The sequence below is a fragment of the Pongo pygmaeus genome, chromosome 9, assembly GCF_028885625.2.
Source record: "Pongo pygmaeus isolate AG05252 chromosome 9, NHGRI_mPonPyg2-v2.0_pri, whole genome shotgun sequence".
In the NCBI taxonomy this organism is placed as follows: domain Eukaryota; kingdom Metazoa; phylum Chordata; class Mammalia; order Primates; family Hominidae; genus Pongo; species Pongo pygmaeus.
Genome location: NC_072382.2, coordinates 122,270,305 through 122,294,749, shown reverse-complemented (window position 1 = coordinate 122,294,749; position 24,445 = coordinate 122,270,305). Strand labels below are relative to the sequence as shown.

At 48.2% G+C, this 24,445-nt stretch overlaps 1 protein-coding gene across 3 annotated transcripts in view; it reads right to left on the bottom strand.

Moving 5' to 3' along the window:
• The window catches only part of GRIK4 (glutamate ionotropic receptor kainate type subunit 4), a 476,655-nt gene extending 470,940 nt beyond the window's left edge, over positions 1 to 5,715 (bottom strand). The window contains exons 1-2 of one of the 3 annotated variants that reach the window (XM_054440160.2): positions 5,505 to 5,715; positions 1,308 to 1,417 (exon numbers count right to left, since the gene is read on the bottom strand). The gene's annotated coding sequence lies outside the window, so the exon portion shown is untranslated. The remainder of the gene's footprint in view (positions 1 to 1,307; positions 1,418 to 5,504) is intronic. The other 2 variants (XM_054440159.2, XM_063671507.1) reach the window with 2 other exon arrangements.
• Between the last annotated feature and the right edge of the window lie 18,730 nt (positions 5,716 to 24,445).

The window sequence follows — 24,445 nt, the reverse complement described above, 5'->3', positions numbered from 1 at the left end:
GAGGCATGCGAGATGCCTTAAGCTGGCCCCCGGCAGCACGTGCCCCAGGCCTGTTCCTGCACAAGACTAGACAGTGGCTGCTGCCCAGGAACGCAGCAGCCGCCGCCCGAGGTGAGCCCCGATGGCTCCAGGCTCCTCCTCAGGCACAGCACATCCAGGCACGCACTGTCAGCTTTCCCTCAGACCTGCTTCCCCCTCCGGCTTCCCTATTCCCCTCGCATCGCCCTTCCCCCTGGTCTCCAGCACTGGAAATCTCAAAGTTATCTCTGACACTTCCGGCTCCTTCATCTGCTGCATCCAATCTGTCAGCGCGCTCTGCTGTTCTTGGAAATGTCATTCAAGCTTACCCCTCTTTCGCCTCACTGTCACCAGCGCCCAGGCCCAGCCCTCAACCTGCACTTCTGCACAGCACTCCTCTGCCCACGAATCTTCACCGGCTCCCCCGAGCCTGCTGCACTGACCTGAGTCTCTTCTCTTTGGTGGTCAGGGTCCTCTTGGATTCCAGCAGTTCTACCCACCCCGTCTACCATGACAATCCTCTGCTCCCTGACTCCAGCCTTCTGCTGCACACGGGACTCTTCTCCCACTTGCCTCGTCCTGTGCCCGAGCGCCCAATCCTCAGATCATCCTCTCTCCCCTCATCCTGCCTGCACAGCCCCTTCTCAGCCTCCTCACTGTGAGTCTTCCTTCCCCAATTCCTGAGCACCCCTGCCAGCTCCTGCCAGGTCTGAATGCTGGTGGCAGGTGCAATCAACACACACGCCATGTTCCCAGAGACCGGGTGTCTTGGTGTGCTATCCACCCAAACTATCACCCTTTGGGAGAGGAGGGTCCTGCCCACCCCCGAACAGGGGACTCCACAACCACCCCATCCCTGCTGGGCTCTGTGTAAATGACTTAAGTGCTCAGTTATTTAAAGAAAACCCGTGATGAATCAAAAAGTGTCTCCCTCTTGTTTTTTAAAGCAGAGGATGCCCAAGTGTAGGGGAAGAAGCTGGGGTCCTACCACACTCACCAGTCTGGGATGTGGGACAGAGTGTGTGACCCCCTGGTACTCCCTTCCTCATCTGTGAAAAAGGAGATGCCCACAGCTAACTCGCGGGGTAGCTGGAGTGACTGAGCGAAACAAACGGAGTACGCAGTCAATACAATGTTACATTGATTCCTTCCTTCCTTCCCATAATTTACCCAGCCTGCAACTGTGGCGTAAGTTTTTTGTTCATATTGGATTTACTAAACGTAAGGCATACCCTATTTTATGTAACAGAATGTTATAATCAAGCAACAACTATATCTTATGTCCTTACTATGAAAAGGGCCGATTTACAGGATGTTGAAGAACAGCCTCGCTCTGCTGGGAGTCGGAGAATGTGAAAAGGTGTCAGGCAAAGGCCTTGCTCCTCCAGGGATCTGCCGTCTGGGTGGGGAGACAAACGGACAGACGATTACCAATACCAGGTAGGATCCGGGGGCTCAGCCAGCCCATACAGAGGGAGAGCAGGAGGAGGCCACCCAGAGAATGTGCCCTCGATACCCACGCAGGTGCCCTTCACACCGGATGAGCCACACTCCCACTCACATTCCATGCTGCTAACCCTCTGAAGCAGGTGAGAGTTATCCCCATTTTACAGGTGAGGCCAGTGAGGCGCAGAGTTCCCATTTTACAGGTGAGGGCAGTGAGGCTCAGAGTCCCCATTTTACAGGTGAGGGCAGTGAGGCTCAGAGTTCCCATTTTACAGGTGAGGGCAGTGAGGCTCAGAGTTCCCATTTTACAGGTGAGGGCAGTGAGGCTCAGAGTCCCCATTTTACAGGTGAGGGCAGTGAGGCTCAGAGTTCCCATTTTACAGGTGAGGGCAGTGAGGCTAAGAGTCCCCCTTTTGCAGGCGAGGACAGTGAGGCTCAGAGTCCCCGTTTTACAGGCGAGGGCAGCGGGGCTGAGAGAGGAGAGGCTACTTGTCCGAGGTCATGCAGGGAGTGATGCGAGGACAGGAACCCAGGTCTGCCTGACACTTGGTAGCTGGAACTGGTTCCTCTTCCAGCAGCACCTTGAAGGCTGGGCAATATATGGATGGGAGGAAAAGAGGAGGAAATGCAAAGGGCCAGGGTGAGGACACACAGTGCCAGGGCTGGGTGGCAGGGGGAGGGGGGACAAGATCATGCCAGACACCACATTGTGACATAAAGCTGGGGTCAGCGTGCAGAGGGCCTTCACCTCTAAGGCACCTTGGAAGGCACTGCCGCTGAGGGCTGCTGAGACACGGTCCCCTGTGAGAAGCGTTACCCTCTGTAAGAAGACAGGCACAGCGGCAGGATGGCTGGAAACTGAGGCTGGAGGCCCAGCAAGGAAGCTTTCAGGACCCTAACTCAGGGTGAACAGCCAAAGGCCCAAGTAGGGACCACGGCAGTGGGAGAGCAAAGGTCGGAGTGGACACTTGAAGTGACCAGAAGAACTGAGTGGGCTGAGGCCTAAGGCACCAGAGAGAGGGAAGGAGGGTGCCCCAGGCGCCCTGGCTGCATGCCTGGGGGAACCCAGCCGTTCTTTCCACAAGAAGGAGGCAAGAGGCAGTGTCCACTTGGGGTAGGGGGTGGTTGGTTGGGTCTAGGGAGTGGCAGGACACCCAGGCAGCCAGTCTAAGGCTGAGGAGACTACAGAGCAAAGACTCCACCAGGCCTGGGGTCGGGGTGGAGACTACAGAGCAAAGACTCCACCAGGCCTGGGGTGGGGGGTGGAGACTACAGAGCAAAGACTCCACCAGGCCTGGGGTGGGGGGTGGAGCGGTGAACCATCACTGGAGACGGTGAAGGGGATGAACTGAGGAACAGGCAGGACCAAGGGCGGGCTTTCTGAGGACTGAACAGCTGAGACCTTAAAAAGCAACAGCAACGAGCCCAACAGCACTGGACTGAGTGTCCAGAGGCCTGGGACCCAGCTGTGGAGCCTTGGATAAGGCACCCAGCCTCTCTGAGCCTCAGTTTCTGTTGGGTCATGAATTCCTCCTTATAAGGCTGTCTGTAAGGAGTGATCAGATGCTTGCAGGGCTCTAGTAGAGATCAAATGAAGTAATTGTTCTGAGAGGCATCTGGAACGCCGCAGAACCCCATACACACATAAGGGATTAGTACTATGCAGAAGCACCAAGAGATGCATCCTTCCCACACGTGCTCGGCGCTGCCCACCCTCGCCAGCCACACGAAGGCCAGCTTCCACCTCGCTGCTCCTCTTGCTTTCTGAGCAGTCTCTCCCCCAACCCAGGGCCGGTCCCCCTGTCCTCCCTTCCATCTCTGGATGGCTGAGAACCACCTCAGAAGCAGCTGAGCCCCTCTCTCCTGGACACCCTGACTCCCTGCAGCTGGGACTTTCTCCTAGAGTCTCTCTGCCTGTCTCCCGGTACTAAAGTTCCCTCTCCATCCTAAGGGAAAACCAAAGTGGAAATCAGACCACAAAGCCAACCCAGGCTCTCGGAAGAATTTTCAGTGCTGGGGAAGACAGCAGCCACCGATCAAGATGCCCAGGTAGGGGGATGGGAAAAACACAGAAAACCAAGATCTCTTCTCAAACTCCCCTCCCGAGCATCCACCTCTTCCCCATCCGGAGGGATCAGTGCTGCCTCTGGGTTTCAGGTGGCAGGTCCAGAGGAGGACAGGGTTTCAGGTGGCAGGTCCAGAGGAGGACAGGGGGGTGGAGCTGGTGAGGCAGGCAGGAGGCTGGTGGGCAAGCCCGGGCCACAAGGAATGAACAAAATATGGAAAATTAAACAAACCCAGACACTGTAATGTGTGCATATTAGATTAACTCTCCGAAGGGTCGTGACCTTGAGGAACACATCCAGCCAGTGAGAAAAATAATAAACCTGATTAATGATGAAGCCTGAGCTGCAGCTTCAGCAAATAAAGCCAGGATGATGACGCCCAGTGGAATTCCAGGGGCTCCCATCCCTGGTGGGACCGGAACACAGTGGACCTCGACAAGCCCCTTGCCCCGACCACGCGAGCACAGACACTCAGGGAGTAAGGCAGGACCGGATTTGTCTCTCAGATGCCCACTACCAACCCAGGCGGCCTCTCTCCCCGGAGATAACACGCCCGCAGTTTCCCGGTGCTCCTAGAAGTGTCACTACCACACAGGTGACCCAGAGGGAGTGAAAGTGAAGGTAGTTCTTTGTTCCTGGTAGGGCTCAGTCCTCCTGACCAGCCCTCAGACCTCTTGGCCTGGTCTTGACAGCTGCCCACTGCTTGGCAAAAGGGCCCAGCTGTGCCCAGAGCTCCCCTCCTCTTTCCAGACAACCCAGACCCTTGGGAGACATGCCCAGGAGAGCCACTGGAGGGAGGCAGGGAGGTGGCACCGCGTGGCATCACCAGACAACAGCACCAAGAGGAAGATGGCAGCATCAAGTACAGATGCCAAGAGCCACGCAGCCCAAGGTCCAGCCCGGGAGTGGCTCGGCCCGCATTGCCCCACCACTGCCAGGCAGACGGGCCAGAGGCGCCCGGGGCCCAGCCCCCTCGGCCGCCTCCTCCCCCACCCCAAGGCCCTCAGCCAACTCTCCCCAGGCTCCAACTCCTCCCCTTACTTTGCTCAGCTCAAGGGAGCCAGGGAAAGAGACACAGGTGCTCTCAGTGCCTTGAACCCCCTGTCCCAGCTGTCGCCTGCACGCCCTCCACCCCAGCCAGGTCGGAGCGCACAGCTCTGCCAGTCCTCACTGGAGAGAATCTAAATCAGCTCCCCTCCCCCTCCGCCCCAGCCCCCTCCCCCATCACGCGCCCATTGCAGGTCTCTAGAGTTTCTCCCTCACTTCCCGCTCGGATGAACTAGGGTGGGATGGGTAGGAGCCCCATTCGCCCCGGGAAAGAGGATCATTTCTGATAGGACGCTGGTTCCCCCAAGCAAGACGGTGTAGAGGGTTGGGGGTGTGGTGGTGGCCCGAGTCCAGTGCAGGGGCAGGGGGCAGTCAAGGCAGATGGCAGTGAGGGAAGGGGGAGGGGGCTTGGTGGGATGCCAGGCTGAGCCGGGATGGGGGGCTGTAGCCGGGGAACAGCGGCGCTGGGAGAAGCGGAGGGTGACGAGGTGTAGGGGAGACGCGCCAGGCTGGGAAGGGGCTGTCATCCCTGCAGGGGGCAGAGGCAGAGCTGGGAGTTGCACGGGGAGGGGGAGGACCACAGCGGGAGGACGGCAAGCCCGGGGAAGGGATGCGGAAGGAGGGAGACGGACCGGGATGAAGACTAGAGGAACTACGGGAGCAGAGCGGTGGGGGTTCGGCGGCGAATCTGGAGACGCAGGAACCGAAGTGCCAGGGACCGGGCTGGCGGGAGGCGGGAGCAGGAAGGAGGGCGCGGGGGCGGAGGCCGGGGCAGGGGTGCGGGGCCGTGGCCCCCGAGGGCAGGAGCGGCGGAGACGTCAGAAGTCGGAGTGCGGGTGCGGGAGGGGCCCGGGCGGAGGGGACTCGGGGGCGCGGGGGCAGCGCAGGGAGCGGGCCGGGGGCGCCGCGAGGGGCCGCTGCCCTTACCTGGGCGGCTCCACACTCCGGGGGCTGAGCCGGGAGCCGGGCGCTGCTGTTGGCCGTTTTTCCTCTTCCGCAGCAGCCGCGGCGGCTCCAGCCCGATCCGCCCGCAGCTGAAGGCAGTCTGTGTCCGGCTGCGAGCGAGCCCGGCGCGGGGAGCGCGGGAGGAGCGCGGCGAGACGCGGGGCGCCGCCCGGCGGGCAGCTGGGGAACTGCTGCGGCCCCGCGCACCGCCGGCCTGGGGGGGCGCCCCTTCGGGGCCGGGCCGGAGCGCCGCGGGCAGCTGCACGCCCCCCCAGCACCCCTCGGAGCCTCGCTCGGGAGCCCAGGCGCGGGGGCGGCGGGGGCGGCGGGAACGGCGGGGGCTGCGGCGGGCAGGGTGGGCGCGGGTCCGCGCGGCCGAGGGCAAACTTGCGGCTGCCGGGGGGCCCGGGGCCGAGCGGGAGGCGCCCGGCTGGGGAGCGGCGCCCGGCAGAGGCTAGGGGCGCGCAGCCAAGCGGGCGCTGCGAGGTGCGGACCTCAGGTAGGGAACCCGGCGCAGCCCGCACCCTCCACCGCCCTGCGCACAGGGGCAGCCCGCCCCGGCCCCGAGGAGTTATTAGCCCGGCCGGCTTCAGCGAGCAAGGGGCGCCTCCTGGTGGCATTCGGGGAACAGCGCGGGGGACGAGCGTACCCTGTTAGAAGAGACTGCGGCCTCAGTGGTGCGGAAGATGGAGAGAGGTGGAGGTTTCGTGGAAAGAGACAAGAGCACCTTGTTCAGGAGGCTGAAGAGCAACAGCTTGCATGGACTCATTCCAGAGCACTGTTATATACATACCAACATCTTGGAAGGATCTCATGTTATGCATGAAGATCCTGAGGCTAGGAGGGGTGAAGGGACCAGGCCAAGAACACACGGGGAGCAAGTGGCAGGACCCAGGAGGCAACCCCGCTTTCTGACACGCGGTTCATTTCAGTACACCGTGTGGTTCATCCTATTACAACAGAGTTGCCCTTAGGAGGAGGCTGGGTGAAGAGGGGGTCCTGGGGGAACAGGAGGAAGTGCAAGGGACATGTGACCCCCCGAAACCTATTAGCTCCCTCTTATCCAACCCGCAGGGTCTCTGTCTTGGGCAGACCACCAAACTGATCACACCAGCCCTCTCACCTTCAATGGCCTGTATCCCCACACCCAACCATCAGCACTCCCACAATCTCATTAAGCTCTCTGTGAAGGGTTTGTTCACAGACGTCCTTGGTCAGGTCTCACGCATGAGGCAGACTATCGGGACTATAGACTGTTCTGGACTTTGCATTCCCCGGGGAGGGCTGGCTGGCTAGCCTGGGCGGGTACTGGGCCTCCTGCTTCAGGGAGGATCTGGGCCTCAGGAGTCGTGCCTATCCCTCCCCCAGCTCCACACACTGGCTGGATGAATGCCATATGGGAACAGGGCTCCATTCCTCCAGCTAGACATTATTTAGCACCTACTGTTTGCCAAGACTATACCACTTACACAAGTGTGATTCCCAATAATCAACTTTGCAGGGTAGGTGTTGAGGTGACACTAGTCCCGTTTTACAGAGGCTCTTAAACCTATTAAGGTTTAAGACCACCTGTAAGCCAGTCACACAAAACTAATTTCTAATTCCAACTCTATTCCCCCACTCTGGAACCCCCTCTCTCTCGTGCAAAATGGACAGAACAGGTGCATGAGCCTAGCAGAAAGTGTGCGGGGCTGGGAGGAGGGAGAGGCATCCCTGTGATCCCAGCAAGCAATTTCACTTCCCTGGACTTCAGTTCCCATAACTCTAAAAGTGAGGGAAGCAGACTAGATAATCTTTCAAGCCGCGCAAGCTCTGAAATGTCAAGCATGGATCCCTGGCCCCTTTCACAGGAAGAATGCAAGATCAGCGAGACCAGAGAGGCTTATTAAGTGTTTGGAAAGAAAAATACTATATAAGTGAAATGCTTCATCATATTCTTTTGCCTGGTGATCTCATCCTATTAACCAGGGAAGCGGGGGGGAGCTTTTGGCAGGTCAGAGAGATTGCTGATGGCTCTGGAGATAGTCTTGGCTGTGGCCTCTTGAGAGCCCTGGTTTCTCCCCTTCTTGCAAGAATGGTTTTTTCTTTTCCTTTCTTAAGGCCTCTGCCCCTAGAAGCAGGGAGTCCCTACCAGTCACAGGGTGGACAACAATGTCAGCGAAGTCTGCCGGTACAGAAGCCTCAGCCTGGTTGCCCCCACCCACTCTCCTGTCTCCCCGTGCTGCAAGATGTTGAGTTCTTTGGGATACTCACTACTTGCTCTCCACCTTTTTTACTACTGAATTTCAGTATCACCTATCAAAATTCAATTCCAGGCAAGCTGACTTCTCAAGCTCAGCTCCAGGGGTGGGAAGGTCAGTCCAGATATTTTTTGGAAGCCAGAGGGGGAGAATGTCAGAGGGCCACGAGGCTGGCCCCGCTGATCTACTCTGAGGCTGCTGCCTTGAATGAAAAAACAGACGGGTTGGGAAATGGGGCTCCCACCTCTAGAACCTCTCATCTGAAACATCCCTCACAGCCAGCTGCTATGCTGTGCAGGACGGATAGGGTTCATTGTGCTTGGGTGTCATGGTGGCCAGAGCCCACAGGAAGGAGTTTGTTCTCTCGGATTTATCTTCAGTTTCTTCCATCTGTCTGCCTCTGGTATATCCACTAAGAAGAATATTTGATCTTAAATGTACCTGCCATGTCTTTTCCGAAGGTCCCTTTGAAAGTTCATCACACATTCATAATGATCCCTCTGCTTAAATGGGGCCAGCTGAGGCACACAGTGAGCAGGTGACTTGTTGTCACCTTGCTGAATGGCACATATCATATCATGTCACCATATCTTAGAAACTGTTGCAGCAGCCCTCTAGCTGGTCTCCCTGCCTTTAAATTGGCTCCCTCCAATATGTGTACAAATGGCTGCCAGAGTGATGTCTCTAAAACAAGCTTCACCACTTCACACCCTTGCTGAAAACCCCTTCATGACCTCATATTGAGTCCAAAACTTTTTTTTTTTTTTTTTTTTTTTTTTTTTTGAGACAGAGTCTCACTCTGTCACCAGGCTGGAGTGGAGTACAGTGGCGGAATCTTGGCTCACTGCAACCTCCGCCTCCCGGGTTCAAGTGATTCTCCTGCCTCAGCCTCCTGAGTATCTGGGACTACAGGCACCTGCCACCACGCCTGGCTAACTTTTGTATTTTTAGTAGAGACGGGGTTTCACCATGTTGGCCAGTCTGGTCTCCAACTCTTGACCTCGTGATCTGCCCGCCTCAGCCTCCCAAAGTGCTGGGATTACAGGCGTGCGCCGCCGCACCTGGCCTCGAGTCCAAAACTTCGTAGCACAGCATACAAGGTCCTTGCTTACTTCCCCGCCTCACCCATCATCCATTTCCGTCCATCTCACCTTCAGTCAGTACCAAGCAGCATCGAGTTCTCTGCTCATCCCATTTCATACCTCTGTGCCTTTAACACACTGAATTCTGCCCAGAGTTCCCACCCCACCTCCCACATACACACAGATACACAAGTTCCTATTAACCGCTCAGAATTCTGTTTAGGAACCTCTCCTACTAGAAGTTTATCGTACCTGGCTATCTAGTCCCTTCCCAACAGAAGTAATTACTCCCTTCTCGGGATCTCTCTTGTACTTGTTAGAGTTTATGGTCACTTACTTGGTTCACATCTGCTCTCGCTAATAGACTGTGAGCTTGTTCTCCTGGATTTATATTTTAGCTTCTCCCTTCTTTGTATTTGCCTCAGGTATATCCGCAAAGCAGATATTTGATCTTAAATTTACCTACCATTTCTTTTCCAAAGGAACCTTGAAGGTTCATCTCAAGTTCATAATGAGACTACAGGCTTTTTAAAAAACCTCTGGCTGGGCGCGGTGGCTCACACCTGTAATCTCAGCACTTTGGGAGGCCAAGGCGGGTGGATCACCTGAGGTCAGAGTTCAAGACCAGCTTGGCCAACATGGAGAAACCCTGTCTCTACTAAAAATACAAACTTATCCGGGCGTGGTGGCATGGGACCTGTAGTCCCAGCTACTCAGGAGGCTGAGGCAGGAGAATCACTTGAACCAGGGAGGCAGAGGTTGCTGAGATCACGCCATTGCACTCCAGCCTGGGCAACAGGAGTGAAACTCCATCTCAAAAGCAAAAAAAAAAAAAAAAAATCTATTAACCACACAGTACTTGGCATAGGAGGTGCTTAGTAAATGTGTTGAATGGATAAACCAATAGAGAGAAGGGGTTAATGAGGTCTACAGTTCTGGCAAATCGGATTTTCTCCTGTCATTTGTCCAAATGAGTCAGATGAAATCCTAACTGGCAAATATGAAACTGTGCCCTTGGTAAGCTTAAAGTCTTTACAACCTAAGTTGAAGTTGGTGTTCACATTTGAGGAACTTAGCTTGGAAGAAGCAAGGGCCTGATTATATATCATATTGCAAGCCAGTATTAAAATTCGTCAATCCTATCAGAGTACTTAAACTCCAGATTAAAAGAAAATAAATTCTGTGTTCTTCTTGTCACTTGTTTGGAGGATAAATGGTTCATTCTTACAGCAGATGTCTCACAGAACCAGTTTTGAAGCAGAAGTGAGTTAGAAGGAGAAATGTCCTTGATGTTTACTCATGCTTTAAAGGATGCAGTAAGCAGTGGTTTTTCCCAGTGATATTATGGATAAGTGTTGGCAAAGAGCAAACATATATGTGTGTGTGGTTCACGTAGTCTCCAAGTCTCATGGCAGCATGCTGTTTAACGTAGCTGGCTGCAAATACTACATTGAATGTTAAAAGGTCACATCCCCACTTGACAACTATATTATTACGCAGCTCCCTCCCCCCAATGTCTCTTGTCTCATTTATTAGTCTAGGTGTAAAGAATACTGCTCGCACTGAAATTAAAACAAAAATTTAGATCATCCTTAATCAGAATATAACCTGCCTCTCATTCTGCAGCCCTGCTCCCATCCCTCATGTGAGAACCTAATTCATTTCTACCACGTGTCTCAGTTTCCACTTGCTACTCTGCAGAGGAGATAAGCTGCTGTGACAATAGTTCTTCAAGACATCTCTGGTGCCTATTATGTGCCAGGCACCAAAGACAAAATAGGAAACCAGACAAATCCAGGGCTGGTCCCTTTAGCGTTGGTAGTCAAGTAAAAGATGTTATAGAGGCACTACATTTTCCTTCTAACAGTTTTGGTCCACTTGACGTCAGGTATGTTCTTTATGGCATTTTGCAATTAACTCAGTTACATGATCATAGTTTAGTCTGACAGTCGGGGTGGAGGCAGGGGAAGGGGCGTGTGACTTATGGCAACTCAAGAGTTGGAGCCAAGGGCCTTTAGCACACAGAGGCTTGGGTATGCCCTCAGAATTCTCAGTCTGAATCTTCCATAGACCTGCATTGTAGCCAGGAGTCTTCCACTATGGCCATGCCTGTCTGGGAAAGGAGAATTGCTGCTCATTTGCACAAATAAAGGCTTTAACCAGTTCCACCGTAGTAGGGCTACTATGCTTACATCTAAAAGCGGGATTTTACTTGTGATAAGCTTTATACTTTCACATTCATCTTTCATCATTTGATTCTCATAGTTGGTCCAGGTAGGTTCCATTACACGACATTATAGATATAAACCACTCAGTCAGGAAATAGCAAAACTGGGCTAAAACTCAGGGCTTCCGGCTGCACAAAAGACACTGGTCAAAGATCGCTATGAAAGTCAAGTTGTGTAAAATGTTAAGTAAGTATTAAAGCCGCAGTATTTTCCCCCATCCTTTTACTGTTTTTCTTCACCACTTCCAACAAGAAGAGCAACTGAAGAAACAATCCACTCAAACAGGAGGAAGAGGTCGGAGGATGAGGAACAGAGTGGCATTTTCTACCTGGGAGCAAAGCACAATCTCTTAGCAATGGAAGGTACAGAGAAAAGGATCTGTCTTCTCAATGCAACCACCCCAGGATATCAAAAATAAGGTGGCAGTTTTCATATTGCCCCAGGTGTTTGGGGTTTGCAATTTACCTAGAGTATAGTTTTGTCTGAAGACTGGCATTAAATAGTCCTATAAATTATTATGAAATAAGACAGGGATATTATAAAGGCATTCAAAGGCAAAAAAGCATGTGTGTATACATATGTGCATATATGCCTATATGTGTATACATATTTCTGTATATATGTACTTCATAGATACATATATCTCTCATCATATATGTAATTCACCATCATGCAATAGAGCAATAATTTATTGTACAGCTTCTGTCTGCCAGGTACAGCATAGTATTAGACACTATAGGGTACAGAAAGAAAAACTGGCCACGGTTTCTACTGTCAAAAAAAATGTAGTCTCATGCATTTAATTTTCCCTCCTAAAGGAAAACCTTTAAATTTTATCTCAGAGCAATGCTTAGGAATTCGGGCTCTCTTAAGGAATTCAGAATAGCAAAAGGTATAAGATTCTATTCACCCAGGAGGGACTTCTTACTCTTCGTAGCTCAGTGAGGGATAGGTTACTTTCAAGAGGGGTATTACATAGAAGGCTGTGCCCGAGTGTGAAATACTAGAAGAGATACCTTACCAGTGAGCTGCAGTTATAACAAAGGTTTCCTTTATAGCAACAGTTAATATACACTCATTTCCATCTTGTTTTTCCAGATTCCAGGCAAAAATCTTCATTATAAAACAATTCAGTCATCTTAATTTGGAAAAGACAAAAGGGAAATGTAGTAGCTATCTTCAAATACTTAAGATCTTCCTTATGTTGCTCCACAACCAGGACCAGTGGATAGAAGTTACAGAGGGGTGGCCTGGCACAGTGGCTCATGCCTGTAATCCCAGCACTTTGGGAGACCGAGGCGGGTAGATTACCTGAGATCAAGAGTTCGAGACCAGCCTGGCCAACATGGTGAAACCCCATCTTTACTAAAAATACAAAAATTAGCTGGGCGTGGTAGCATACACCTGTAATCCCAGCTACTCGGGAGGCTGAGGCAGGAGAATTGCTTGAGCCCGGGAGGCAGAGGTTGCAGTGAGCCAAGATCGTGCCACTGTACTCCAGCCTGGCTGATAGAGCGAGACTCTGTCTCAAAAAAAAAAAAGAAGTTACAGAGAGGCCACTTTTAGCTCAAATAAGAAAGAATTTATGAGTTGCCTCAGGAGATAATGAGCTCCCCAGCCCTGGAAGTATACAAGCAGATGGATGGCCATCTGCCAGGGCTGCCCTAGAGGGTATTCCAGCAGTAGATTAGGAGGTTGAATGAGGTAACTTCCATCTCTAAATTCTTGGATTCTCTCAGTCTGTCTCCTTGGCCCAAGGCTAAAAGGAAATTTGGATCTTTGGAGAAATGAACACTTATTGTTGAAAGTGAAAACTTGCCTTATGTATTTGGACCTTTTTCTTTAGATGTATGGGTGCTTTTCTTTAAATGCAGCGAAGGTACTTAATACCAGAAAGGGCAATAATTACTGAAGTGCTCTATTGACAAAAGTAATATTGTTGACACACTGAAGTGTTACTAGGTAAATAGCATTAATGGCCTTGTTTAAAAAGGATACATTTACATGAGAGGAAGACAGTTCCAAAATAAAACCAATCTGAATAGATGAACATCATGTTTGTTTTTTAAAATAACTTCTTGTAACACACACATGCATATACTTTCAGGAATGAAAACAGTAAGTAGAGTAAAAATGAAAAAGTGTCTCTATATATTGCTTTATGCCTCCATGTCAGACTGCACCTCCTGCCAGAGGAAGGATAGTTTTCTTCAAGCATTTTCCAGCATTAAGCATTTGGGTAAACTTCAGCACACACGGCAGGGTGCAGTGGCTCATGCTGTAATCTCAGCACTTTGGGAGGCTGAGGCGGGCAGAACACATGAGGTCAGGAGTTCGAGACCAGCCTGATTGACCAACATGGTGAAACCCTGTCTCTACTAAAAATACAAAAAGTACCCGGGCGTGGTGGCAGGTGCCTGTAATCCCAGCTATTCGGGAGCCTGAGGCAGGAGAATCACTTGAACCCGGGAGGCGGAGGTTGTAGTGAGCCAAGATTGCGCCACTGCACTCCAGCCTGGTGACAGAGCTAGACTCCGTCTCAAAAAAAAAAAAAAAAAAAAAAAAAAAATTCAGCACACACAATAATACCTTGTTCTTCTGAATACAAACTGACTCCAAGCTACCCTCCCCCTCCACCCTTCTGAGGGAGTACACTGCTTTTAAAGTGCTAATTAATTAGGCCTCCTGTTGAGGTGATATGGTTGACTTAAAAATTTGACTGGGAAAGAGGAATAGAGAAATTAAACTGAAAAACAAAAGTTGAAGAGGTAGACCCAGGTGAAAATACCTATATACAAATACCTATACAGTTAATAACCAAGTAAGTCTTATCTCTCCCAACCCCAAAGACAAGATTTTTATTTTTGGTAGCAATAGAAGGGTCTGTTTTATGGTGTAGTTGGCTAAAGAAGTGGGTGGGGGAAGGGAGAAAAGGTTTATTAAATACTGGAGGCTACTCCCAGGACTGTGTTTTCAACCATCAGTTGAAGTTAGTGAACAATTACTCCGTGGCTCCTAGGTGGCAGGCACTGTCCTTGATTTTTGCTGGGTGTGGTTCCAGTCCCCAAGAACCAGCTCACTCCAGTGAGACCTACACAGGCGACGTTCCCCTGTGCACTCCCTTAGTGGTGGCCCCCACTAATTCCAGTCCTCAGCTCAACACTGTTGCCTCTGCACCTTACTCATTAACAACAAAATCAATCTGAATGCACAAGTGAATGCATTTGGATACGTATCTTTTTTATTTTTTATTTTTTTTTGAGATGGAGTCTCGCTCTGTCACCCAGGCTGGAGGGCAGTGGTGTGATCTTGGCTCACTGCAACCTCTGCCTACCGGGTTCAAGCAATTCTCCTGCCTCAGCCTCCCCAGTACCTGGGATTACAGGCAGCCGCCACCACACCCAGCTAATTTTTATGTTTTTAGTAGAGATGGGGTTTCGCCATGTTGGCCTGGCTGATCTCGAACTCCTGACCTCAACCGATCCACCTGCCTCGGCCTCCCAAAAGGCTGGGATTACAGGTGTAAGCCACTGCGCCCGGCCCTGGACGTAGAGCTTATATATAAATTTGAACTAATGAGTAGTAAGCATTCTGAGGATAAATGAGCAAAACACTTCACGGTTTACAAAGTGCTTTCACAGCCATCATCATATTTCTCATTTCAGTCCTGAGTTGTGTTATCCTCATTTCAAAGATAGGAAAATTTGTATTTATTTTTAATATTATTTGTTTGTTTTGAGACAGGGTCTCACTCTGCTGCCCAGGCTGGAGTGCAGCGGTAGTATCATAGCTCACTGCAGCCTTCAACTCCTAGGCTTAAGCAATCCTCCTGCCTCAGCCTCCCACGTAGCTTGGATCACATGGGTGTGCCACCACACCCAGCTAATGTTTTGATTTTTTGTAAAGATGAGAGTCTCACTTTCTAGCCCAGGCTGGTCTCAAACTCCTAGGCTCAAGTGATCTGCCTGCCTCAACCTCCCAAAGTGCTGGGATTACATGTATAAGCCACCATGCCTGGCTGAAAATAGCTATTTGGTAGTAAATTATGAGCCTTTAAGTTGTATTTTCTGATTTGAAATCAAAATATTCCCCTTCCACTAGTTATATTTTAACAACCCCACTACCATCCTGATATAAAGAATCCGAGGTACAAAGTGATTCACCAAAGCAAGCTGTGCCACTTAAATGAGCTAAAATCTACATTCCTGCTCCATAAGGTTCCAGGCTCTTTTCTTGTAACTGAGCCAAGTCACCAGCTTTGCCTTGGGCCAGATGAAAAGATCAAAACATTCTTTGTAGAATGGAAAACATAGGTGAAATCAAAACAGCTGGAAAATTCAACCTATCACTTGAAATTTCAAGAGTAAAAATTAAGGTAAAAAATATCAATCTTACTTTTAAAGTAAGTTCAGCTGTATCTTTCTCTCTCTTATTCTGTGCCTTGTTTTATACATGTGCCTTGTTTCAGATGTGTCTCTCCCAGGGGCAGGGTCCAATTGTTTATTATTTTAAAATACAATATTTGGAAAACATCCCCCAGGATAACATACACCGTCCATTATACAGGTTTTAGTCACTAGGGCTGAAACTAAGCATCTAGACTCTGAGTCCAGACAGAACTGTGCTATTCTTTGTTTAATGAGCGCATGGTTGACATTTAATAAATGTTAGATAATAAAAATAGAAGCAGTACTTCAACGTAACAATATCTGAAGAATCTCATTAAGCACAAAGTAAGGTAAACAAACCACCATCACACATCTGGATTTTCATATAAAAGCACGTTCCCCTTCCATTATAAAAGACAGGGACCTGCTGGACAGCATGTTTCACCCAACACCATGGTAAGAGAAGGGAAAAAAAGGCTCTTTTGTTCAGCTCTGTTCCCTAATTATACCTTAGATCTGAGTAAAGAAAATATAGCACACATGATCAGAAATAATTTATCAGTAAATAAATAGCAACGGAGTAGGGGGTTAATCACATTATCAATAACAGGGTGAGCAGAAATGGACAGATGGGAGTACCAAATTATTGACAACAGCAAGAAACAGAAAAGGAAATTCAAAGCCAGAGGAGATGAGTCAAGAAATTAAACTTGGTTTCCATGTTAATTCAAAATTGTTTGTTTGGGAGCTGAAGGAAGAGGGAAGCAATGATAACTCCAGCAGAGAAACTGCTCATTAATATCCTAGCAAAACAATCCTCTGATAATAGGAAACATTATGATGTCTCCAGAGAAAAGAGAGAAATTCAGATTTACTCTCCCATCCATAGAGCTCATGGATGCTTTAACACAGTACATTCAACAAGCTGAATAAATATCAACAAGAAGGTTAAAACATTGATTAGGGGAAATACTTCACATTACTGACATCTGAAAACAAACAAACCAGCTAAAAACAAAGCAGGCGGGGGGCGGGGGGATGTAGGCTGTTTTATTCCTCTGGAAGTAATGCTGGTAATTTGTGGTTCCAGCTGCCCAGCAGGTGGCTTGAGGTAGGGGTTGGGGAGTAGGAAGCAGAGGGAATGAGAGGTGGGAGGGAACGTTTCCTTGGTGCAAAGCTATTGAAGGCTGCTACTATTGGGTTTATTACACTGTTTTATGAAGCAATACAAGAGATTACCCAAACATCTTCAGCTAACATCAAGACTGCACTGGACGCTTAATAAAACAAATAGCTTGGCCGGGCGCCATGGCCCACGCCTGTAATCCAAGTACTTTGGGAAGGTGAGGTGGGTGGATCATTTGAGGTCAGGAGTTGGAGACCAGCCTGGCCAATATGGTGAAACCCGGCCTCTACCAAAAATACAAAAATCAGCTGGGGGTGGTGGCAGACGCCTGTAGTCTCAGCTGCTTGGGAGGCTGAGGCAAGAGAATCACTTGAAACTGGGAGGCGGAGGTTGCAGGAGCCGAAATCGCACCACTGCACTCCAGCCTGGGCGACAGAGTGAGACTCTGTCTCAAAAAAAAAAACAAAAACCAAGAAATAATAAACAAATGGCTTGTAAAAAATTGCCAAATCTTCTAGATGATTGAATCTATATGAATCGTCTCCTGTCTAGCCTTTTGGTGTCACATCACTTCATAATACTTGTCTAATCTTAGCCAAAACAAGGATAAGAAGTTGGAGGTTACAGCAAGAATCTAGGAAGGGACTCCTCCTTACGTTCACATACTTAACAAATGGTCTTTCTCTTTCTATCCTTTAGTTACCAAAGAGCATGGGGGTGCTGGGAAAGATCAGCCCAGCTGCCTGATGCTAAAGAAAACTGCTCTCAACTCTCAGTATCACTGCATCTCTGAAGGTGGAAGGAAAACATGAAGCTTCCCTGGTGTCTTGCTGGCCATTGTGCAGTTAAGACCCCAAGGCGCCTCATCTCTCTTGCCACACTGTTCACAGGCATCTTGAAAGGAAAAACGAAACTGCTGGCAAGTTGGCATAATGTCAATGCATCAGTAGATCCTACTGAGATTCTTTAAAGAAAAAAAAAATACATTTTCACAGCTTATCCCAACTGCCCTTGCTGTATGTTCCTGTACGCGGTAGACATTTTGGACTATGAGGAAATCAAAAAACAAAGTGTAGCAACTGGCCAGGCGTGGTGGCTCACACCTGTAATCCCAGTACTTTGGGAGGCTGAGGCTGGAGGATCACTTGAGGTCAGGAGTTCAAGACCAGCCTGGTCAATATGGCAAAACCCCATCTCTACTAAAAATACAAAAATTAGCCGGATGTGGTGGTGCGCACCTGTAATCCCAGCTACTTGGAAGGTTGAGGCAGGAGAATTGCTTGAACCCGGGAGGTGGAGGTTGCAGTGAGCTGAGATCTCACCACTGCGCTCCAGCCTGAGTGACAGAGCGAGACTCTGTTTCAAAAACAAAGAACAGACAAACCAAAGTGTAGCAACTGACCTCTTATGAGATATTTTATATCGTGAGGGGCAAGCAAGAAATAAAAGACTAATTATGACCAAATATCAAGTATTTACTAGCTGCTGGGCACTCCACGTGCATTGTTTCATTTTCGTCAATGCAACCCTGAGGAAGGTACTATTATTACCTTAGTTTTTGCAGATGCTGAAACTGACGCTTAGCGAAATTCACTTGCCCAATGTGACGCAAGTCAGTAAGTGGCAAAACCAGCACTTTCTGATGTCGAGAGACCATGCTTCCTACCCACTATGCCACATACACCAATTAGAAGTCTCAAAAAAATAGAATGGGTTATTGGGCAAAAAGATAAGTTCCCTAAGACAGAAGATGTTCACCCATCTCCAGCATGAGTAGAGAAGGGACAAAGGCACTGAGTCACTCTGTATGAGGACACAGTAGGTGATCTCTGAGGTACTTTTTTTTTCTTCCATTTAAAAAATATATAATTCATATGCCATAAAGTTCACCATTTTAAAGTGTACGACTCAGTGGTTTTTAGTATATTTGCAAGGTTATACAGCCATTGCCACTAATTCCAGAACATTTTTGCCACCGCCCCTTGAAAAAATTCCAAATCTTTTCATTACCAAATGTCCATGAACACCCTCCCCTCTCCCCAGTCCCTGGCAACCACCAATCTACTTTCTATGAGTTTTCCTATTCTACATATTTCATATAAAGGAATCATACATTATGTGGCCATACAATTGGGGACTGCCTTCTCCACCTAGCATAAAGTTTTCAAGATTCATTATGTTGCATGTTATCTGTACTTTATTCCTTTTTTAAGGGCAAAGAATATTCCCCTATATGAATATACCACATTTGGTTTACCCAATCAGTTGACAGACTCTAAAGTACTTTCAATTCTGAGATTTTATGACACAGATTTTATGCACACAATTATGGATTATGTCCTTCATCCAACTGAAACAACACGAATGACTCAACTTGATTTAGCTCTGAAACTGTATTTGCCACATCTTGCTAGATATCTGTAAGTTGAGACAACACTGCTACCTAAAACTCAACATGGCCAAAATTACACTGATTTTCCCCCCAAAGCCTATCTCTGCTCTATGCTTTCCCAGTTGTTAATCAATCTCTTTGGTTCACAGAAAGTCTTGTTTTTTAAACTCCTCCCTCTCCTGTATGCTACATATTAACTTACATGCTAACATCTATAATTTCTACCTCAACTACACCATTTTTCCCCTTTCTGTTCCTACTTTACCAAATGTAAGCCTCTTGTTCGGATATTATCACTCCGCTAGTCTTCCTGCCTCCCAACTCTCCTTTGCCTGCTTTATTCTACTTTAGCATAATTCAGCTGCTGAGTTAATCTCTTTAATGTTTAGTTATGTTCAAGTCATTCCCAAGATCAAACACCTTGAATGGAATGCAAACTTCTCAGAATTTCTAACCCTTAGTCCAGTGTAGATAACTGCAATTTAGGGAGGGAGAAAAGCAGAAAACTAATATTCATGTACTTGTCACTATTAGGCTGTAAACACCTTTAAGTACAGAAACTATTTCTGCAGCCGGGTAAAAAAGACAAGCTTTGGTGGAAGACAGACCTTATCTTGAATCCTAGCTGTGCCACTGGGAACGTCATAATCACTACTAGCTTCAGTTACCTGCTCTGTAAAAATGGAGAAAAACCACTTACCTTATGAGGTTTTTGTGAAGACAGGAGTCATGTATGTAGTGCACAGCACCTGACACATAGTTTGTACTCATTAAGTTGTAGCTAATATTTTTATTTTTTATTTTTTTTGATTGCCGGGCTGGAGTGCGGACCATGGCTCACTGCAACCTCCACCTCCTGGGCTCAAGTGATCCTCCCACTTCAGCCTCCCAAGTAGCTGCAACTACAGGTACACATCACCTCACCTAGCTAATTTTTCTATTGCTTGTAAGATGGTGTTTCACCATGTTGCCCAAGATGGTCTTGAACTCTTGGGCTCAAGCGACAAGCGATCCACCCTCCTCAGCCTCCCAAAGTGCTAGGATTACAGGCATGAGCCACCATGTCTGGCCAGCCATTATTATTTTATTTATTTATTTATTTATTTATTTATTTATTTATTTATTTTCAGATGGAGTCTTGCTCTGTCGCCAGGCTGGAGTGCAATGGTGCGATCTCGGCTCACTGCAACCTCTGCCTCCTGGGTCCAAGTGATTCCCCTGCCTCAGCCTCCCAAGTTGCTGGGACTACAGGCACCTGCCACCACGCACAGCTAATTTTTTGTAGTTTAGTAGAAATGGGGTTTCACCCTGTTGGCCAGGATGGTCTCCATCTCCTGACCTCTTGATCCGCCCGCCTTGGCCTCCCAAAGTGCTGGGATTACAGGCGTGAGCCATCGCGCCCGGCCAGCTATTACTTTTAATACTCATCTTAGAAGTTTCCAAAGTACATTTCAGACTAAGGGAAAAGCAAAGGTGGAGTCCTGGCCTAGAATGTGAGGTGGGGAGACTTGAAGGAGCCTAAGCCTTACTGGGGAAGAGGGCTCACGATGGACAGTAGAGGGAAATAAAGCTGGCCAAATTATGAACATCTCTGAAACAAAGCGGAGCTTAATCTCAATACAGTAGTAACCATAGCCACTGCAGGTTCTTGGGCAGGCAAGTGGCATAATGAAAGGAATGTTTTGGAGCAAAGCTGGCGGGTAGTCATGCATGACAGGCTGGAGAGCGGAGGCAGCAATCTATGCAGGTGTTTTAGACATGGAGCTGTGCCGCAAGATAAGCTGCTACAGTGGAAACAGAGCAAGGGGTAAATCAGAGACATTTTGAAAGAAAAAAAATCATAGGATCAAGTAACAAATACTGCAAAGGAGCCTAACATCCTCCTTCCTTTCCCTAAGACCTATGATTCCTTTTTTTCCTTAAACCATCTTCAAACACCCTGCTCCGCTGCAAAGCTTTCTGAAACAAAGCTGGGAATAAGTTAACCAATTAATCAATCAACTCTATAGTCACGGCTGCCAAGCTGTTCTGGCTCAAGATAGAAAGATTCCTGCATTTAATCTGCCTCGGTATGCCCAGCCTTAATTGCATGTCAGATCAGTACATCATTGAAGAGAGAGAAGAAAAGAGTTGAGAATGTAAGTTAATCATAACGCATGTTTAAAGATGCAGAACCGGCTGGGCGCCATGGCTCACGCCTGTAATCCCAACACTTTGGGAGGGCCCAGGCAGGCAGATAGCGCGAGGTCAGGAGTTTGAGCCAGCCTGGCCAACATGATGAAATCCAGTCTCTACTAAAAATATAAAAAATCAGCTGGGCATGGTGGCATGTGCCTGTAGTCCCAACTACTCAGGAGGCTTAGGCAGGAGAATTGCTTGAACCTGGGAGGCAGAGGTTGCAGTTAGCCAAGATTGTACCACTGCACTCTAGCCTGGGCAACAGAGTGAGACTCAGTCAGGAGAGGTGAGGAGAAGCGAGGGGAGGGGAGGGGAAAAGAAGGGAGAGAAGGAAACAGAACCTTCCCCAAACACTCCTATTAGAATGCCAATACCCCCACCAGAAGCAAACATTAGGCTCTGTAGGTGTTGCAGGTAAATGTCACTCACTACCCAACCAGGATTTATCCCAAAGAGGATGATTTCCAAAAGAAAAAAAAAGAAACAGTAGAGAAGATTTGAGTCTTTTACTCTCAGTAGGTGGCAAGCCATAGAAACAGTTTTGTCTAATCTCCTTTCCTGTCACTTGAATTGTTGGTTTGTAAATATTTGATTGCACGAAAGCATCCAAGTTATCTGGGACTTATTCTAGCTGGCTGGAACAGTTTCTCTGGTGGAGCATTTGCTTGCTATACAATCTGGTTAGCTCATATTCTGGGGACTCAACTTCTACAAAGTCTCCAAATTTCGTAAGTCTTTCAGAACAGGCCATCACTCAGGACACGAGCTGAAGTGGAGATAAGACTTCCAGTCTCTGCTCAGCCAATGCTCAGCAAGTCTTCTCTGAACCAGGAAAGTCAGATCTTCTTCCACAAAAGCCTCCAAGTTGTTGTAAACTGGCAGTGAGACCATGACGAAAGAAGAGATGAAACTGTTTTATCACACTGCAGGTAACAGTAAACTAAAGTAAGCTGTCAAAATAAAGATACTTCAAAGAAGAACAGGAGAAAAAGAATTTTCCAGGGACAGATTTCAGTGGGTGACATTAAAATTACACTCTAATTGGGTGCAGTGGCTCACACCTGTAATAATAGCCAACACTTCAGGAGGCTGAGATGGGAAGATTGGCCTGGTGGCGTATGCCTGCAGTCCCAGCTACTCAGGAGGCTGAGATGGGAAGATTGGCCTGGTGGCGTATGCCTGCAGTCCCAGCTACTCAGGAGGCTGAGGTGGGAGGATGGCTTGAGCCCAGGAGGTCGAGTCTGCAGTGAGCCGTGTTTGTGCCACTGAACTCTAGCCTCAGTGACAGAGCAAGACCCTGTCACAAAAATAAAATAAGCAAATAAAAGAACACTCTAATTGGGAGCAACACAGAAGGTCCGGAAAGGATAGAGCTTACCTGAGAATACCTAAGCAAGCCAGTGGGCAAGCTCTGTCTTTTTTTCTGTGCTATCAATTTAACATTCAGAGTTGAAGGGGCCTTGGAGAGAATTGTCATCCAACTTCCTCAGTGTAAGATGAGAACACTGAGCCTCCATAAGTAAATGACTTGTTGTAGGTTAGATAACCAGCTGATATCAGCACAGAGACTAGAAGGAACTCAGTTTAGTTTGGTCTTGCTTCCCTGGTATGTACGGGCCCTCTCCCTATGCATAGGAGGGGAAGGCAGAGAGGAATCCCAGAAATCCTGTCATATGCTAGACTTTAGGCCATGATGTCTGGGGCTGTTTCTTCAGAAAAGGTTTCAAAGTGCTGTTATGATTTGAATATGAAAATCACTTATGCTTTTCAGTGCGGGAGACATAGTGATTGTTGCATTTTTAGGAAGACAAAACACAAACTCTCACTAAATAACCACAATATAACTCAGATTTCCATTAAGACTTAAAAGAAAGTAAGCAGCTTATATATTTGAATACAGATGTTTCAAAACTACGAAGATCTAGCTTTAACTGGAAGATAACCCAAGTAGTATTAGCACATTGCATATGGGAGCTTGCAGCAAGATGAAAACCACTACAGGTGTACATAATCACTGAAAAGTTTCTGGAACATCTACCATTCCACTTCACCCCGTTACAACAGTAGTCCCAAAACATCACAAGTCCAATATATAGGTTTCTCTAAAACCAAGGCTCTCACTAAAGCAAATGTAACAAAAAGGGTATTTTTTTCTTTCTTTACACTTAAAAGAACAATCAAGTTAAAGTGTATTATTACAGAGGTCAGCAACCTTTTTTTTTTTAAATGGGGTTTGGTGCAGTGGCTCACGCCTGTAACTTCAGCATATTGGGAAGCTGAGATGTGAGAATCGTTTGAGGACAGAAGTTCCAGACCAGCCTGGGTGACATAGGGAGACCCTGTCTCTAAAAAAAGTTTAAAAGTTAGCCAGGCATGGTGGCACGTGCCTGTATTCCCAGCTACTTGGGAGACAGAGGCGGGATTATTTAAGCCCAGAAGTGCAAGGCTGTGGTGAGCTATGACAGCACCACTGCACACCAGCCTGGGTGACAGAGAGAAACCCTGTCTCTAAAAAATAAAAAGAACACACATATACTCACCCCTAAGAGTCTAGGGTTTAGACACACCAAAACCATAATATTACAGGAAATATGGCTGTATTAGCAAGTGGGATACCTACATATTCTTGACTACTTTTCTCCTCTCCTGTTTTAGGTACTTAAGATCCTGAAATGGGGCCGGGCACGGTGGCTCACGCCTGTAATCTCAGCACTTTGGGAAGCCAAAGCGGGTGGATCACGAGGTCAGGAGATCGAGAACATCCTGGCTAACATGGTGAAACGCCATCTCCACTAAAAATACAAAAAATTATCCGGGCTTGGTAGCGGGCGCCTGTAGTCCCAGCTGCTGGGGAGGCTGAGGCAGGACAATGGCGTGAACCGGGAGGCGGAGCTTGCAGTGAGCCGAGATTGCACCACTGCACTCCAGCCTGGGCGACACAGTAAGACTCCGTCTCAAAAAAAAAAAAAAAAAAAAAAAAAAATCCTGAAATGGAAAATAAAAAACGAAAAATGTTGGGGAGATACCAGCCTCATGCCTAGTAATTTCTCATTTAATCCTCACAACTGTTAGGTTGGATATTATTTACTTCAATTTATAGATAAGAAAATGGAAACAGAGAGGGTAGCTCACTCAAGGCCACACAGCAAGTAAGTAGAAGAGTTGAAATCGAATCCAGATCATCTAAGTTCAGGTTCTTTTCACTACACCAACAGTTCTCAAAGTGTGGTCTGCAAACCTTTGGGGATGCCCAAGACTCCCAGGGAGTCAAAACTATTGCCATAGGCTG